Raw genomic sequence first — 17,228 nt, 5'->3', positions numbered from 1 at the left:
TCCTCTACCACTGGACCCTTATCTTACTTCAGCACGCCTGTCCACGCTCGAGTCAAGTGCTTGCGTCGTTGATCAAAGTTAAACCTTCAATTAAATATGTCTATAGAATGAGACTCCTTAATTTACTCTGGGCTAACTGGATTCAATTGATAGTCGTGGGTAAAGATTAAAGCACATTTTACTTACTGACTTACTTAACTGACCTTGTTAATTTACTATGTTAACACAGGTGACACAATACTCTAACATGGACACTTTCACTAAGTCGTTCCCGAACCTGGAAAATAACAGAAAGAAGAGGGAAATAAAGTTCTAATTTACCGCGTAAGCATCTCCTTCTCCTTCGGTGGACTGCTGTGTCAAGTACGTACAGTAATAAAGGAAGCGTTAGGAAGCGTATCTCAACCAGCCGTAGCTAGGAACGGGTCGGGAGCACCCGTGTAATCCATATGACGAGAGCCAGTGGTCGAAGTCTCGGATATTGTGTATTCTTGTGTACCCCCACACACAGCACTAAGGCCAGAATCGGGTCAAGGTAGAATGGGTAAACGGTCGGATAGAAGATGGAATCCGAACCAAGAAAGCATGAATGTTTCCTCACAGCTGTAGAAGGCTATTTTAGGAAGGTTTTTTGCTGCTATCCCAAGGATTAGTCTGCTTCCTCTGGACCTCTCTTTGAGAGATGCTCTCACTTCAAAAACTGGGCACCGACTGAAAGCTGTGCTGGGAACAGCTGCTCATATAGAATCTGATTGGCATGGCTGTATCAAAAGTCAGAGCATTAATCGAAGCCTTTCCTTTTTAAAGTCGTATGAAGTCTGCCCAGCAAGCGTGATTTACGAACAAAGAAATCAGGGTTGTGATGAAGTTTTTGTTCCTCCATGGCAAGTTTCAGAATAAGATCCATGGTGCACCCAACAGGACTCTGCTCCTTCATACGTAGCTGTGAACAAAGTGGGTGGCACAGTTTAAACGTGGTGAATTATCGACAGGTGATACCTCCTGGGCAAGAAGACCAAAAACAGTAACCTTTCCCCAAATCTTACTTACTTCTTCTTCCCCTTCGTGCTGTTAGGTGTCGGGGTCCTTCAGCCATCTACTAAATCTCTTCTTATCTTGTGCCATTCTCTTAACTCCAATTAGTGTCTTCTCTCTTTTAGTAACCATCTCTGACAGGTATTGTTCCTATTCTATCCGAAGTCTTCCTCTTCGTCTCCTTCCTTCTGGTCTCGTTTCCATTACTTATTTAGGTTTTCTTTCTTCTCCCATCCTCATGACATGGCCATACCAGCCCAGTGCTCTTCTCTCTATTATCTCTTCAATCGATTCTAGTTGTAGCTGTTCCCTGATTTTAATGTTCCTGAATCTATCTTGTTTGATTTTTCCTACGACTCTTCTGAGGCATCTACTTTTATGCTTATTTTGGAGCGTTAAGCTTTCTATGCCATAGAACATTGTTGGTATAATTATAGTTTTATAAATCCTTAATTTAGTATTCTCTTGTACCTCCTTTTTTCCTACTATTGTATTGCTTATTTGGTAATATATTTTATTTGTTTTCAGAACCGTGCTATTTATTTCTTCTACTACTTTTCCATCGTCTGTTATTATTGTTCCCAAATATTCATATCTATTCATTTGTTCTAGCTGTTACCTTGACATTTTATTTCCAATCTCTCTTCATTTCCATGCTTTGACACATGCATTACTTTACTTTTCTTTGGGTTTACTATCATCTCTCTATCTTCTATTGAGCTGGCCCATTCTATTACTGCATTTTGTTGTGATTGTACATAAACTGGTTTCAGTTTCCTATTTCCAACCTTACATTTTCGAGTTTTTCTTGTACATTGCTTATATATTTGATCCATTAGAATTATAAATAGTAAGGGGCTGAGGCTATATCCTTTTTTAACTCCTTTATTCATGTTAAATTCTTTTGATTTCTCGCCTCCTATTCTCAATATTCCTTTAACTGTCTTGTAGACACTTTGTATTCTTCTTACTAGTTTTTCTGAGGCACCTTTTTTCTGTAATGCTGACCATATTTGTTATCATGGTACTGTGTCGAAACCTGCCTTTAAATCCAAAAAGGCTACAAATAGTTATTTTTCTCTGCTAAGGAATTTATCTATAACTTGTCGTAGCGTGAAAATGTGATCTTGCGTTTGTCTTCCTCTTCTGAAGGCTGCTTGTTCTTCTTTTGACTCCTCCTCTACTTCATCTCTTAAAAAGGTAAAGGTAAAGTATTCCCCTGTGCATAGCACCACCCCATGAAGGCGTATAGGGGGTGTGGGGGTAACGCCCCACACTTTCTTGATCCGGTCGTGAGTGGGGGTGATGTGATCAGCATCACGCCCCTGACCGCCTTTACCCCCCAGGGTTTCCCCCAGGTACCCATGTTATTCGACGCTGGGTGGGCGCCGGGGCCGCTTTCACCGTTAGAAAAGTTCCCGGATTTGAACGGCCGGGGATCGAACCCGGACGCGTTACCGACTGAGCCACTAACTTACTTTATAAGATTCTTGTGTATATTTTTAGAACTACTGAACATAGACAGATTTCTCTATAATTTTCACATTTTACAGTGCTACCATTTTTATGGATTGGTATGATCATGTTTCTTTCCCAATCTTTGGGTATTTTAATTCTCTTAAATGCTTCATTACAAATCTTCCACAACCATTCCATAACTTTGTTTCCTCCAATCTTTATTAGTTCTGAGTATGCCCCGTCTGCTCCTGCTGCTTTTCCTAATTTCACTCTCTTTATTGCATCCTCTACTTCTTACATTTTTATTTCATATCTTCCATCCTCTTCTACATTTGAACTCTCTATTGAATCTTATTCATTAATCTTCCCATTTTTATCTTTAAATGTGTTTTCGTAATACTTATTCCATGTCTTCAATATATCTTCAGTGTCTGTTTGGATCTTTCCTGATTCATCTTCTATGTTTCTTATTCTCTTCCCATATTTTCCTTTCATTGCTTTTACTGTCTGCCAGAACTTTCAACTATTCCCGTGATACATGTAGTTTTTCTCTATTTCTAACCCAAACTCTTCCCATGATTCTTACTTTACTTATCGGACTGCTCTTGCTTCATTTCTTCACTGAACATACTCTATCCATTTCTCCTCTATTTTATTTTCCATGTACCTCTTCCATGCTTGTTTTTTCCTTTTAACTATGTCTCTGACCAAGTTATTCCACCATTTTGATCTTTTCTTCTGATTTACTACGGTTGTTAAGTCAAAAGTTGTTAGCTATCTTAATCAATATTCTCTTTAGAATATTCCATCTTTCTTCTAATTCTTCTTTATCTTGGTCCTGGATACTTAGCTCTCTCTCTCTCTCTCTCTCTCTCTCTCTCTCTCTCTCTCTCTCTCTCTCTCTTTTGCTCAATTCTTCCTTCACTTGCCTTTTAAATTCCTTTTACTTACATTCTGTCCTTAGTTCTCCTATTTCAATGTTTGTGTACTTTACTTTTTTTATAGTTGTTTAATTCCTGAAATCTTGTTTTCACTATTAATAATTTATGTTCGGTGCTTAGTTCTGCACATCTGTACACTCTGGCATCTTGTATTGCGTACCTTGTATTATCTGTGTAAGTGAAATAATCTATTGCACTTGTTGCTCTTCTCCCTTCTGCTACAAATGTTATTTTACGTGAAAAAATGTATTTCCTATAAGTAAATTATTGTCTATACAATATTCAATCATTCTTTCTCCATTGCTATTTTTCACTGTTTCTACTATATGCTTTCCGCTTTCCCATACACTCGTTTCCGCACTTTCCGCAAATCATTGATCAAATTCATGACCTGATTTTTGCGGATCGCCAAATATCAGCGAAATGCATGACAGAGACTCTGGTCATTCACGGGAATGCGATCGTTGTCATAATTCACTATGATCTGGGCATAGGCAAACTCTCAGAGAAAAGGGGAGCCAAAATGACCAAAAGCGCGAAAGAGTGGAGGCATCCAGGAGAATCGTGTCCCATTTTGAACTCGCCAACAATTCCTGTCAAGAATTGTTACCATGGACGAAATCTGGTTGTCATCTGATACAGAGAGAATGCAATGGATGTCGATGGAATGGCGGCACCTAGCCCCAAAAATTTCAAAGCACAAACGTCTGCAGGGAAGGTTTTTTGCTTCATTGATAAGGACGGCGTGTTACTTATACATTAACAACTCAAGGACCAGGCAGTTAGTAGAGAGTACTACACATCCTTTTTCACCCGACTGAAGGAGATTCGGAAGCAGCAAGGCCGTGAAAATCTAAAAAAAAATGAGGGCCTTATTCCTCCACGACAATGAATCTGCTCATCGAGCATTGAAGACAATGGCACAGCATGACTCCTGCTTTCAATGTGTTGATGATCCCCCTGTTTCCCCGATATAGCTTGGTCAGACTATCCTCTCTAACCCCAACTCGAAAAGGACCTGACGGAACGCCATTTTGCATCCGATCAGGAGGTGATCGCTGCCGCGCATCGTTGGTGTGAGGAGCAAACTTTCAGATTCTTAAAATGGTCTGCGAGCATTGTGGCAAGAGCTATGAGCTATGAGATGTGTACGTTGAGTAACTGTGAAATTTCATCATTCCCACTGTATTCCTTCTAGGTAGGGCCACGAACGTTTCAGCATCCCCTCGTATACACATATACACAGGGAATCTAAAAAATAAGCGGCATAACTTCAGGAATGTGGTCCTCATATGCAAACAACGAAAATAGTTTATGTAAACATAGGTCCGGAAATGCTTGGTTGGAAAGCTATAGGCTTTCACAACACGTGCTAATCGGAATGTCTTTGACTCCTACAGGTGGTTGACTGCAACACAGGTACTGTTTAACACAATCTGGTAGTTGTCTGGTTAGTGGTACATGTTGAATGGACGTTGTTGAGACCATGTACACAAATCAGGAGCAATGGTAGAAGATTCTGGATATTGTGAATGCGATTCCTGAAATCAGCGCACGAAGGTTAACAACGCAATGGATATTACTCGTTCAACAATGTGGAGAGTGTTTCGAGAACAACAATTGTAATCCTATCATCTGTAACGTGTACAGGCGTTGTCACGAGCAGATTACCCTGCGCGAGTAGTTTTCTGCCAATGGTTCTTGCAGCAATGTGCTACGACATCTAACTTTACAGCCTTAGTACTCTAAGTCATATATATGTATATGTCTGTTTGAGACACGTGTCGCTTGGAAGCCAACACTCAGTAATCAATGCAACCTTTCGAACCGAAGAGACACGGCAAGATGCACGTGTCGCGTGTCGCTTACGTATCTCTCGGACTGTCCCGTTTTCTCAATACCGTGCAGCGTGTCGCTTCAGTTTGTTGTTCGTGTATGCGCAGTGAATGCTTCATTGCAACGAGCTATATTTATACTCTGGAAGATAGCCCAGCCGGGATCATATTTGAACCTCTAATTTGCTGATATAATATAGTATCGATATGCACAATGTTTTAAGATTGAATCACAACGTTCATCTCGCTTTATCAAGTTTTTTGATGCAGTTATCGACTGTAATTTGCCTTCAACATCGTGTAAAGATGCCGTGTTTTGGTTATTTACGACGTGACTGCTTTTATTTGAAAAAGCCAGCATATGGAGGCACTTTAGTCCAAAATATATTAGTCAACATGGTAAAGTACTCTAGTGCATCATTTCTCAACCGCCGGGCCGCGACCAGTGCCCTCGTATCAACTATACTGAGCTGCGAGAGGTTCTGTTGAAAATGATTGACAACTTTCATAATCCCAATATCATATTTGAGTTGTGAATTTTAGTTTTTTAAGTCCATTTTATGCACAAATATACTTATCAGGACTCGACCTCCAGTTTAAAGTGGGACCCGCGCCACAATGTGCCTCCACCGGTTATCGAACCCGGCATCACTTAATTACAAGGAGACGACATTACCACTTCGGCATTCATATTTTTATATTTGTCAACAATTCTACAATCAAACTATTATTACTCTTTATGATTATGCTCGAACTAATTTTTCAATATTTAATTTCATAGGTAAATGTTAATTCATGCATAAAATCTTAAATACTGTAAAGATTTACAAGAAAAATTCTTCGACTTAAAAAAAATACCGTGACATGGTTTCACGAAGGTTGAGAACCATTTCTCTAGTGTTTAGGTATTCCCTTTATTCAGGCTGAAAAGTCTAGCGTTTACAGTTTGAGGTCAGTGCATACTATTATTTCTCAGTTTTGTCATGCACAACATGCCTCTCCCTAGTTTTAATAACTTGCATACATTTTACAACGCAATTTACATGCAACAATGTATCTTGTTACGTTTTTTTCGGGTGACTAATAAACTAATTAATGCAATTATATCGGTACAATCATGCAAACTGAGCAATGAAACCAGTGTCGCGTGCATCTTGTCTCTTCGGTGTGAAACTCTCGTGTCGCGTATCGCGTGTCGCGTGTCTCTTCGGTATGAATTCTCCCTTACAGTACGTCTTGTTTGCGCATGCAAGACGTAGCTTGTGGACCAGAAGAGTGGACAAATTTTAGAACTGCGCACACGCGGAAATTGTCAACCAAAGACTGAGCCCCAGAGCATAGATGTCTGCGCAAATCTCAAACATCTTCGCAAACAAGTCTGTAAGTGTGAATGCTCCCCTCAGTCTTTTGTGCACCTGTTGCTCAGTTTCCCTTCTACCCTAGTGCTGAAACACTACTAACGGAATTCGAAAATCTTTCTTTCTTTCTTTCTTGATAAATTCGTTTTTGTACAACGATGACCAATCTTCGTCAGTATTGACGCCAGCTTTTGGCGGAGTTCATTGACCTCTACAATAAATGTCCGTGTTTGAAGCGAGTAAAATCAAAGAACTACAGTGAAGAATTAGGACTAGGAGAGCTTAATACAAAAAATACATAGAGGTCGACGCTTCAGCGAACAGAAATACAGTAGTAAGGAAAATCAAGTCCATGAGGACTGTTTACCGAAAACAGTTGGCTAAAGTGAACAAACCAATCAGTTCGTTCTGGCGCTGGGAATGGTGATGTTTACAAGCCAATGTTAAGGTATTTTCATTTATTTGGATTTTTGACTGATCAAGAAACTACGAGAGAGTACGAATTCTTCTCTGCCTTTCCAGGCTATTCGCAACGATAAGATGTTGATTTTATTAACTCTGTCGCCATATAATCAAGAGGCTCCGAGTTCAATCTCTGGGTCGGGGCACATTAAACAGTGGTTCGAATCCACTTGAAGTTATAGGTCCAGCCCGGATTAGCCTAGCTTATCACATCGTGCTATGACTCCAGATGCCCCAGGTTCGAATCCCGACTTGTTCATGGGTGTCTATCAATTTGATCATACATCACCCAGCCCCATTTTTGCAATTAGCCAAACATAGTGGGAAAGCGAAGAATAATAAGCCAAACCACAAATGATAAAAAGGTGGTACTTTACCTACTTTACCCGATCTCCATGGCAATACTGTCAGCGTTACGCGCTAGAAAGCCAGAAGTTCCAATTTCGAACCATGATCATAATCACATCACCATTTAATCACTTCGTCATCCATTCTCATCGTCGCGATTAATCCAAGAGGTAAAAGAGCGGCATAAAGCAGTGCAAATATAAATAACTTGTACATTGTTATTAATTTATTATTTATAATATAAATATTTTTAAGCAAACTGAATTATAAATACATTTTCATAATACTCGTGGAATCATCAAGAAAGGGTATTTATGTTAACTTTTTATTTTTGAGCATTGAAAAGTATTCTACAGAATTAGGAAAACTAATCTTTAGTGAACTATTGGAATAGTTTTTAGGTAGTGTTAATATAATATTAAACGTTTACAAAGAAGGTTTATTTATACACCATATTTATAAGAGGACATGGGTGATAAAGCACAATGTTCTCACTTGTTTCTCACCACGCAATTCACGAGGTAGTAACGTCACATGAGAAAATTGGTGCATTTTCAGTAGTAAATGCCTGTACCATCCTGAATGTCTCGTGCTCTTAAGGCTCGGCTGGACCTTTGGCATGCAAATGGGCGAAATTTTTCAAATTTTCCTCTCCATTCGAAAAACGTCTTGGATATTTCAAAATATGTAACATTACATCAGCTTAGAATTCCATCTAGAGCATTGACGTGAATTTTCATGTAGTTTTCTTTCATTGTTGTCTAGATATTATCAATAGTTTAATAGACTTATGTCATCACAAAACTATTGATAATATCTAGACAACAGTGAAAGAAAACAACACGAAAATTCACGTCAATGCTCTAGAAGGAATTCTAAACTGATGTAATGTTTCATATTTTGAAATAACCAAGAAGTTTTTCGAATGGAGAGGAAAATTTGAAACATTTCGCCCATTTGCATGCCAAAGGTCCAGCCGAGCCTTAAGACGTTTAATTTGCCTACTTTTTGGAAGACAAACTGCGAAAATTGACAAGAGTAGCACTTCCTCGATGATTGACTTCGAGGAACTGAGTATGAAGAACTGTACAGCAAGACGTAGCGTGTGGACGCACCAGAACTGCATCTTGTCCTGTACAGTTTTGAACTGCGCAAGCAAGACGTACTTGAAGACGTAGCTTGTGGACCGCCCTTTAAACAGCTGCCGTCATTGTTCGGGAAGATCGCCGAATAACAATAGATGAACTGGCGGACGTGTTACACATTTTCTATGGTAGTGCGTTCACCATTCTGCACGATCGCTTGCACATGAGACGCGTATCTGCAAGATGGGTGCCGAGATTGCTAACGCCTGAACAGGAGCAGGTGAGAGTGGAGGTGTGTCGGGAGCTTCAGCGTCTGGTAGCGGAGCATGGCGAGGCCTACCTGAATTCCATCATAACTGGTGACGAGAGTTGGCTTCACCACTACGATCCCGAAAGTAAACAGGCGAGCACAGTCTGGAAATCACCGAGTTCTCCGACGCCAAAGAAAGCCAAAGCGAATAAGGTAATTTCCTTCTTCGACTACTGTGAAATGGTCGGTCTACCACGGTAACTGGGCAGTATTACGTGACAGTATTGAAGACCCTGGCTGAACACATCCGTCGAAAACGCCCTGAGCTGCATCCATCTGGTTGGCGGCAACACCAGGATAATGCACGCCCTCACGTTTTGAACGGTTGCCCAATATCTGGCTCGACAAAACATTGAATTTGTCCCGCACCCTCCATACATCTTGCTCCATGTGACCCAATTTTGTCTTCTCGTCTGAAATCGGAGCTGCGGGGAAAGCGTTTCGATTCACCAAAGTAGTTCTGATGAAGCCGGAGGCGGTTCTGAAGACGATGTCAAAAGACGGGTTCCAGCACGTCTTCCAAAACTGGCAGACGTGTTGGGCCAAGTGTATACAGCTCGACGGGGACTATTTCGAAAAAGACCAAATCAACTTGGACCCTGCCTAATGTTTTTCGTAAGTAAAAAATGCATTATCATTCTTTTTTTACAAGCCCTCGTATATACAGGGTGATCCGTTTGAGATGTCAGTAAAGTAATCTGTTATGTTCAACAAAATATTTGAATTTATAGACTGTTAATGGTACACATGTGTAGGAGAGTCACAAGTTTTGTGTCCCTGCACATATGCATATTAGCTCTGAACGTGACGTGTAACACTCGAAAATTTCGCATACCATCCGACACACTGTGCACGCTGTTGCGGAGTGATCACCCTTACCACCATCTCTGTCTACCTGTCTTTCATCGATTTCATCTAATCATCATTTAGAGAAGAAATACAGAGGGCCCATAGTACTAACATGATCGATGCAATTTCACCTGTGTCCCCGGTTATGTGTATCGCCGAGAATTTGTAGAGAATTTGTACAGGGATGTTTAAATTTCCAAGAACAGGTGTCCCTGTTATAAACACCTCGGTATACGTTTACTGCTACCTTTAGACGTGCATACGATCTGAAATGGAGAAAATCTGTCTTACAGTAATGAGTAAAGTACAAAGGGTATATACTCATCGGGAAATTGGTACCTCCATGATAACTTACTACCGAGGGGGGTTACAATTACGAGAGTGGTTTCTTTTTATTACCAGGGTGAATGTGACTTTAAATCAAATATTTATCACAGAGGAGAAGATACCCCCCTGTAAGCTGTAAATTTTGTACCGATCCTCATTTGCAATTTGAATGATGGCACGAGAGTAGTAAATCATATAAAAATATATTTCTTATTCTGTAGATATCAAGATTTACGATAGCACGAACATCAACTTACAATCTGATTTTAATACAATAAGAAACTGGATGGTTAGTAACAAACTTGAAATAAATAGTCACATCCTTTTCGGAATTTCGCACGCAATAAAAACATGAAATATAAAATACAATAGAGAATGTACAGAAAAGGTTCACTTCATTTTCGTATTACAAATTCAAACTTTACAGATATAATGATGATTATAATGATATATTAGATGAATTAAATATTGAGAGCTTGTTAGAAAGAAGAAACTTTCGTAATAATAACTTTGTACATACATAACTGGATATTCCATATTTACACTCTATGATAATATATACGGGCTAAACACTATTCACTTAGAAAAATTACTATGTTACCAGTATTATACCCAATTATGTAAACAATAGACATGTTAATGGTATTTTATCAGAATATAATTATTATAGGAAGAATGGTAAATAATGTATATACTTTATGTTACATTTTTATTGTGTGACCTTGAAATTTGTGTCTTTTATGAACATATTTCAGTATGTAGTTGTCTTCATAAAGATATTTTTTGTGTAATTTGGATAAATCTGTTGTCCATATTTTGTATGTATTGTACAGTGTCTCTCAAAAGTTTTAGGACAACGACATTTTAAACTAGGGAACCCAAATTACGTAAGGCGCTGGTGGGTTGCGTGTAGAGTTAGGCTGAATTTCAGGGTTGCCATATGCACAATATATATTTATGAAATACGCGAAAGGAGTAAAACCAAGTATTATTGTATAAAACTCTAAAAAAATATTAGTATTACATTTGTCGCAAATAAGAAATACTTTCTGAAAGAAAGAAAATCGATTTTCTAGTATTTCATCGCTGATGAGTCTACACAAAGGAAAAGAGGAGAGAGGAAACGAAAATTGACAACAAATGAGAGGCGAAAGGAGAGCGCGAGAGGGGAAGAGGAAAAGTAAAGGAGGGAAGAAAAGATAGGACAGATGTGGATAGGAGAAGTAATGAGGAGAGAGGGAAAAGATGCGAGGAGAGATGAGGAAAATGGAGCAAAGAGGAGAAGAGAGGAGGGAAAGAGATGAGAGGAGAGGAGGAGAGCAGAAGAAGGAGAACATGATAAGAACGAAAAGAAGAGGAGAAGAGTGCAGTGAAGTCGCAAATCTAAGACAGGAGAGAAGATCAGAGGAGTGGAGAAGAATGGGATGGAGACAAGAGGCGAGAACAGGAGGGAAGGAGATATGACATATAAGCAGACGAGAAGGAGGGGAGAGGAGAAGGAGAGAAGAGAAAGGAGACGAGAGGAGAGATGAGGTATTTGTAGAAAATATCGTCTCAGCGTCAAGAATTGATGCATTGATCAAAATATCGACATGAAACATTCAATAATATTTTAAAATGAATTGGAGAATGTATTAGATCTGTGCGAAATGCCATTTGGCTGAGTTCAGAGCGAGATAAAATCTGCCACGTAAGATCTTTGATTCTACCTGCGATTATACGAATAAAAACATGAATGTAATTTTCATATTTATAAGAATTATCCAATTCTTCTTTATTTCTCAGTTCGCTGAAATTGAGGTTTTGTTATTTAACAATTCTCCTTCCCCCATTGTTAATTCCAAACAGAATCATTCAGTTTCACACTGTGTGGACAATGAACATAATGGGATATGTCTAAAACTTACGAAAATTTACTGCCATCGGAGGGGTTTGAACTTACGACCATCAGGTTGATAATCTACAACGGTAACCACTACCCTACAAACTTTCGTTCGTGAGAACAGCTAGGAGGAGCTGACCAGTGTGAAATGTAGATGCAACTCTCCTCCTACACGTAATGTGCAAAGAATACTTGTTTGTAACAAAGAAAACGAAGGTAGTACGAATCGGCGCAAACATTTAATGGAGAATTGCGCATGATAAAAACTTTTCATTCGACATTTGCGGAGGTATCCTTGCATTGAACTGGAGTGGGTAAAGGGGTAAAATTAGTATGTCCTGAATTACCATAAATATAAATAGTTATTTCATTAATATTTGTCAATGTCTTTGAAGCAGTACACAATTATCGTTAGAGTATCATAATTCACGATCTTATACGTAAAAATATTAATTTGAACATGTGTCAATTCATTTATTTGTTTGACCCTCCCGGTGGCGCAGTGGTAGCTTCAAGGTGTAGGTAATCAATCAGGTAATCAAGGGGTCCCGGGTTCGATACCCGGTGGAGGCACATGGGACAGTGGTTCAGATCCATAGGTGCCGACTCCATGGGGCTTGGGGGGCTCGAGCCCCCCCCAATGTTAACGATGTGGGGACAGAGCCCCCAAATAATTGAAGACTAAAATTGGTAAACGCTGTAAGTGCCACAATAATTCAAACACCGTTTTCCACGTTAAACTGTGAAATGTGCCATGCTTTATAATGTGGTAAACGTGAAATGTGGCTGGTAGCCCTCTAAGTAGTTCAAAGGGGGTGTAAAGAGGTTACTAGTGTGCACGTTCTTACGGGCTGATGTGCGGAACGATGCGATTTCCCAACACTTTCGCTTTTGGCACTTACAACGTTTACCACTTTTAGTCCTCAATTTTGCTTAAGAGGATCTAATGTATTATTTTGCCTCTCTTGCAAAGTTTACTCTGAATTGCACGAAATGAACTTAACTTTAAATACAAATTTGAAATGTTCTAGACCATCAAGTTTGGGGGGGGGGGCTGAAACGCTAAACCATCAACTCTGGGGGGGGGAGGCTATGACCAGAGACAGCAAAACATATGACTTATTACTATATACTAAGTATGTAATTACGAGTATTGTTAAAATTTCTACTAAAAAGAGTTTCAAAAGACGATGTGCATGAACTAGGAGAGTGGATGGGATGGCTACAAATGGCACTTACATGACATTCAGAACGAGATCATTGATATATTAGGGAGATCTGTATTGCGTTCCGCGGTAGCAGATATTAAAAATCGCGAATATTTTCCTATTATGGTTGACGATACTTGTGACATATGCAACCGTGGACTATTAATATTCCGCATTCGAACTGTAAATAAAAATTTTGATATTTTTGAGGAATTCATGGGCTTTTACGAGATTCCGAACACTGAGGCCAAAAGTTAAGAAAGGGAGAGAGTGAGTCATTCATTAATATATATCAGTGATCAGAGGCCCCCCCCAATAATTTTGACAAGTCGGCGCCCCAGTTCAGATCCCACTTTAAACTGTAAGTCTAGTCCCGATTACCCTTACTGTGCTTAAAGTGGACTTAAAACACCAACTCAAACCAAACTCATTTATTTGTTTAATTTGTTTTAGTAAATTCCAGATGCAGAACAATGCAGCCACTCTACACTGCTATTACAAATAACGTTATTATGCTCTTGTTGAACAAAAGAAGAATTAAGAAAAAAGAACACGTCGTTCACAACAGCTACCAATATTATGTTTTTTCTTCATCACTTCGAAATTTTTTTCTCGAAGATAGCTGCTAATACAAGGAAAGCAATTCAAAATTAAAGTAAAAGTTCAACTACATGAATATCCAACGACATTTACAATATTGGAGTGACTGAATATATAAAATTATTGTTTGAACAGAAGGTAAAGGCATGGTGTAGTGCTTAGAGTTCTGAACTGGGCATCTAGCGGTCCCAGGTTCGAGTCCCTTTACGTAGTGTTCTTCTTTTTTTCTTATTTTATTAAACAAGAGCATTATAACATTATTTGTAATAGCAGTGTAGAGATGCTACATTGTTCTGCATCTGGAATTTATTTAAAAAAATTAAACAAATAAATGAATTGACACATGTTCAAATTAATATTTTTCCGTATAAGATCGTGAATTATGAAACTCTAACGATAATTGTGTACTGCTTCAAAGACATTGACAAATATTAATGAAATAACTATTTATATTTATGGTAATTCAGGACATACTAATTTTACCCCTTTACCCACTCCAGTTCAATGCAAGGATACCTCCGCAAATGTCGAATGAAAAGTTTTTATCATGCGCAATTCTCCATTAAATGTTTGCGCCGATTCGTACTACCTTCGTTTTCTTTGTTACAAACAAGTATTCTTTGCACATTACGTGTAGGAGGAGAGTTGCATCTACATTTCACACTGGTCAGCTCCTCCTAGCTGTTCTCACGAACGAAAGTTTGTAGGGTAGTGGTTACCGTTGTAGATTATCAACCTGATGGTCGTAAGTTCAAACCCCTCCGATGGCAGTAAATTTTCGTAAGTTTTAGACATATCCCATTATGTTCATTGTCCACACAGTGTGAAACTGAATGATTCTGTTTGGAATTAACAATGGGGGAAGGAGAATTGTTAAATAACAAAACCTCAATTTCAGCGAACTGAGAAATAAAGAAGAATTGGATAATTCTTATAAATATGAAAATTACATTCATGTTTTTATTCGTATAATCGCAGGTAGAATCAAAGATCTTACGTGGCAGATTTTATCTCGCTCTGAACTCAGCCAAATGGCATTTCGCACAGATCTAATACATTCTCCAATTCATTTTAAAATATTATTGAATGTTTCATGTCGATATTTTGATCAATGCATCAATTCTTGACGCTGAGACGATATTTTCTACAAATACCTCATCTCTCCTCTCGTCTCCTTTCTCTTCTCTCCTTCTCCTCTCCCCTCCTTCTCGTCTGCTTATATGTCATATCTCCTTCCCTCCTGTTCTCGCCTCTTGTCTCCATCCCATTCTTCTCCACTCCTCTGATCTTCTCTCCTGTCTTAGATTTGCGACTTCACTGCACTCTTCTCCTCTTCTTTTCGTTCTTATCATGTTCTCCTTCTTCTGCTCTCCTCCTCTCCTCTCATCTCTTTCCCTCCTCTCTTCTCCTCTTTGCTCCATTTTCCTCATCTCTCCTCGCATCTTTTCCCTCTCTCCTCATTACTTCTCCTATCCACATCTGTCCTATCTTTTCTTCCCTCCTTTACTTTTCCTCTTCCCCTCTCGCGCTCTCCTTTCGCCTCTCATTTGTTGTCAATTTTCGTTTCCTCTCTCCTCTTTTCCTTTGTGTAGACTCATCAGCGATGAAATACTAGAAAATCGATTTTCTTTCTTTCAGAAAGTATTTCTTATTTGCGACAAATGTAATACTAATATTTTTTTAGAGTTTTATACAATAATACTTGGTTTTACTCCTTTCGCGTATTTCATAAATATATATTGTGCATATGGCAACCCTGAAATTCAGCCTAACTCTACACGCAACCCACCAGCGCCTTACGTAATTTGGGTTGCCTAGTTTAAAATGTCGTTGTCCTAAAACTTTTGAGAGACACTGTACATTCAACAGCTGTTTTAGGCACGTATGCTATTTTTCAATAGTATAATCTAATTACATAATTGAAAATTATCTCTTTAACCACAGGGACATAATCATGGGAGTGGTTTCTTTTTATTACTTCAATGTTGTCGTCGTAATTGCAAAGTTAATCTCTCGGTGGTTGAGTGTATACAAGATTAAATGTGTATTTAGACTGGCCCCTATTGTTGAGAGAAAGACTTAGAGAGAAAACGTATTACGCCAACCTTTCGATTTTATATTTCATGTCTAATTTCCATTTCTTGTTGTTAATGGAGTTGATGAAATATAAAATTGATGAAACGAGAAAAATTATACATTCATTGAGTGCTACGATGACCAATACATCAACAGGGTCGCGAGAAAAGAACATCTTCCAAAAAAATCCGAAGGCGTTAAGTGGGTCGCTATTGGATATTTTTGTTTGGAGGGTTATGAAATCCAAGGCGTACGCAACTAAACTTAACCTACTTGACCTATAGAAATGTATTAGTTGCAATGTTGAAACTGTTGCAATCATTAATCCAGCTATGCTGCAGCATGTGTTTCGTGCAACAAAGGAACAGTGCAGGAAAGTGAGCTAAACTAAAAGATATTGTAATGAACATATTCAACAGGATGATAAACGTTTTGTTCCATTGTTTCACCTTATTCACAAAAATGGATCTGAACTTTATAAGCACACTGTTTATTTTTTGTTTACCTTTTCAGGGAGACCACAATGCCAGTCTTTGCCAACCTATCACTAGACTAGAGCACCTATACTATATCTGTGGAGCAACGTAGGGGAGGGAGGGGATTGAGTGGGCAGAGCAAAGCAGTACACAGACAAAGTAGCCTATAATCATTTCTCAATTTTTTGGAGCACGTACTCCATGTTGTGCGAATATGTGGAATCTACTTCTGTAGGGAACACACACTCCCGATTCAGTGCTTGCTTCCCTGGTGAACAAGTGCTCACATTCATTTTTATGTAAATAAAAAAGCATTTGTAAGAGTCTGATCGCGAGCACATGTGCACATGTGTTTCTAAAAACGTTCATAGGGTGTTTCTAAGCCTCAAAAAAGTTCATAAGGTATATGACAAGTCGGTAAGATACGAACTACATCCTTGAGCACATACTACGCTTCTGTTGAGTGCATGTATGCGAGGGTTACATGGAATATGCATATAAGCAATATTCGTGGACTTTGAGTACAGGGGCCGGCCCCCGTGGGGGAGTGGTTAGCACATCCCGCTACGACACCAGGGGTCCCGGATTCGAATCCTGGCCTGGGCATGAATGTTTGTAGGTGTCCATTCATCAATTTTATCATATCATAATTCATTCCCATCTTCGCAAATTAGTCAAAAGTGGCACAAAAGCGAAGTAAAATAAAGAAAATCAATCAATTTAAGTACAGGGGAAAATTTGGAGGGGTGGAAATAATACATACGATGCTAAAAGTAGCAAGTAGCGTGGAATTTGCGTGCAGAGTATATAATACCAGAAAGCAGGCTAGAAATTGGAAAGATATAGTATGTTGGTGACCGTGTAACTTTAGCTCTGTGAGAGATGGCGTCAGGCCGCTATTTGCCTGTATTATTTTTGGTGCAAGAACTGAAAGCATCCCCCAGAATATTCAACTTTGCTTCTTACAAAGATGGAACT

General features: G+C 39.0%; 1 protein-coding gene across 3 annotated transcripts in view; it reads left to right on the top strand.

Annotated features, from left to right (window-relative positions):
* The window catches only part of LOC145995336 (uncharacterized), a 49,620-nt gene that overhangs the window by 15,656 nt on the left and 16,736 nt on the right, over positions 1-17,228 (top strand). The gene's annotated exons all lie outside the window — the stretch shown is intronic.

This window comes from Lepisma saccharinum, chromosome 11, assembly GCF_977018435.1.
Source record: "Lepisma saccharinum chromosome 11, izLepSacc3.1, whole genome shotgun sequence".
Classification (NCBI taxonomy): Eukaryota; Metazoa; Arthropoda; class Insecta; order Zygentoma; family Lepismatidae; genus Lepisma; species Lepisma saccharinum.
Note: the sequence above shows the minus strand (reverse complement) of the source record. Positions and strands in the feature narration are given on the sequence as shown.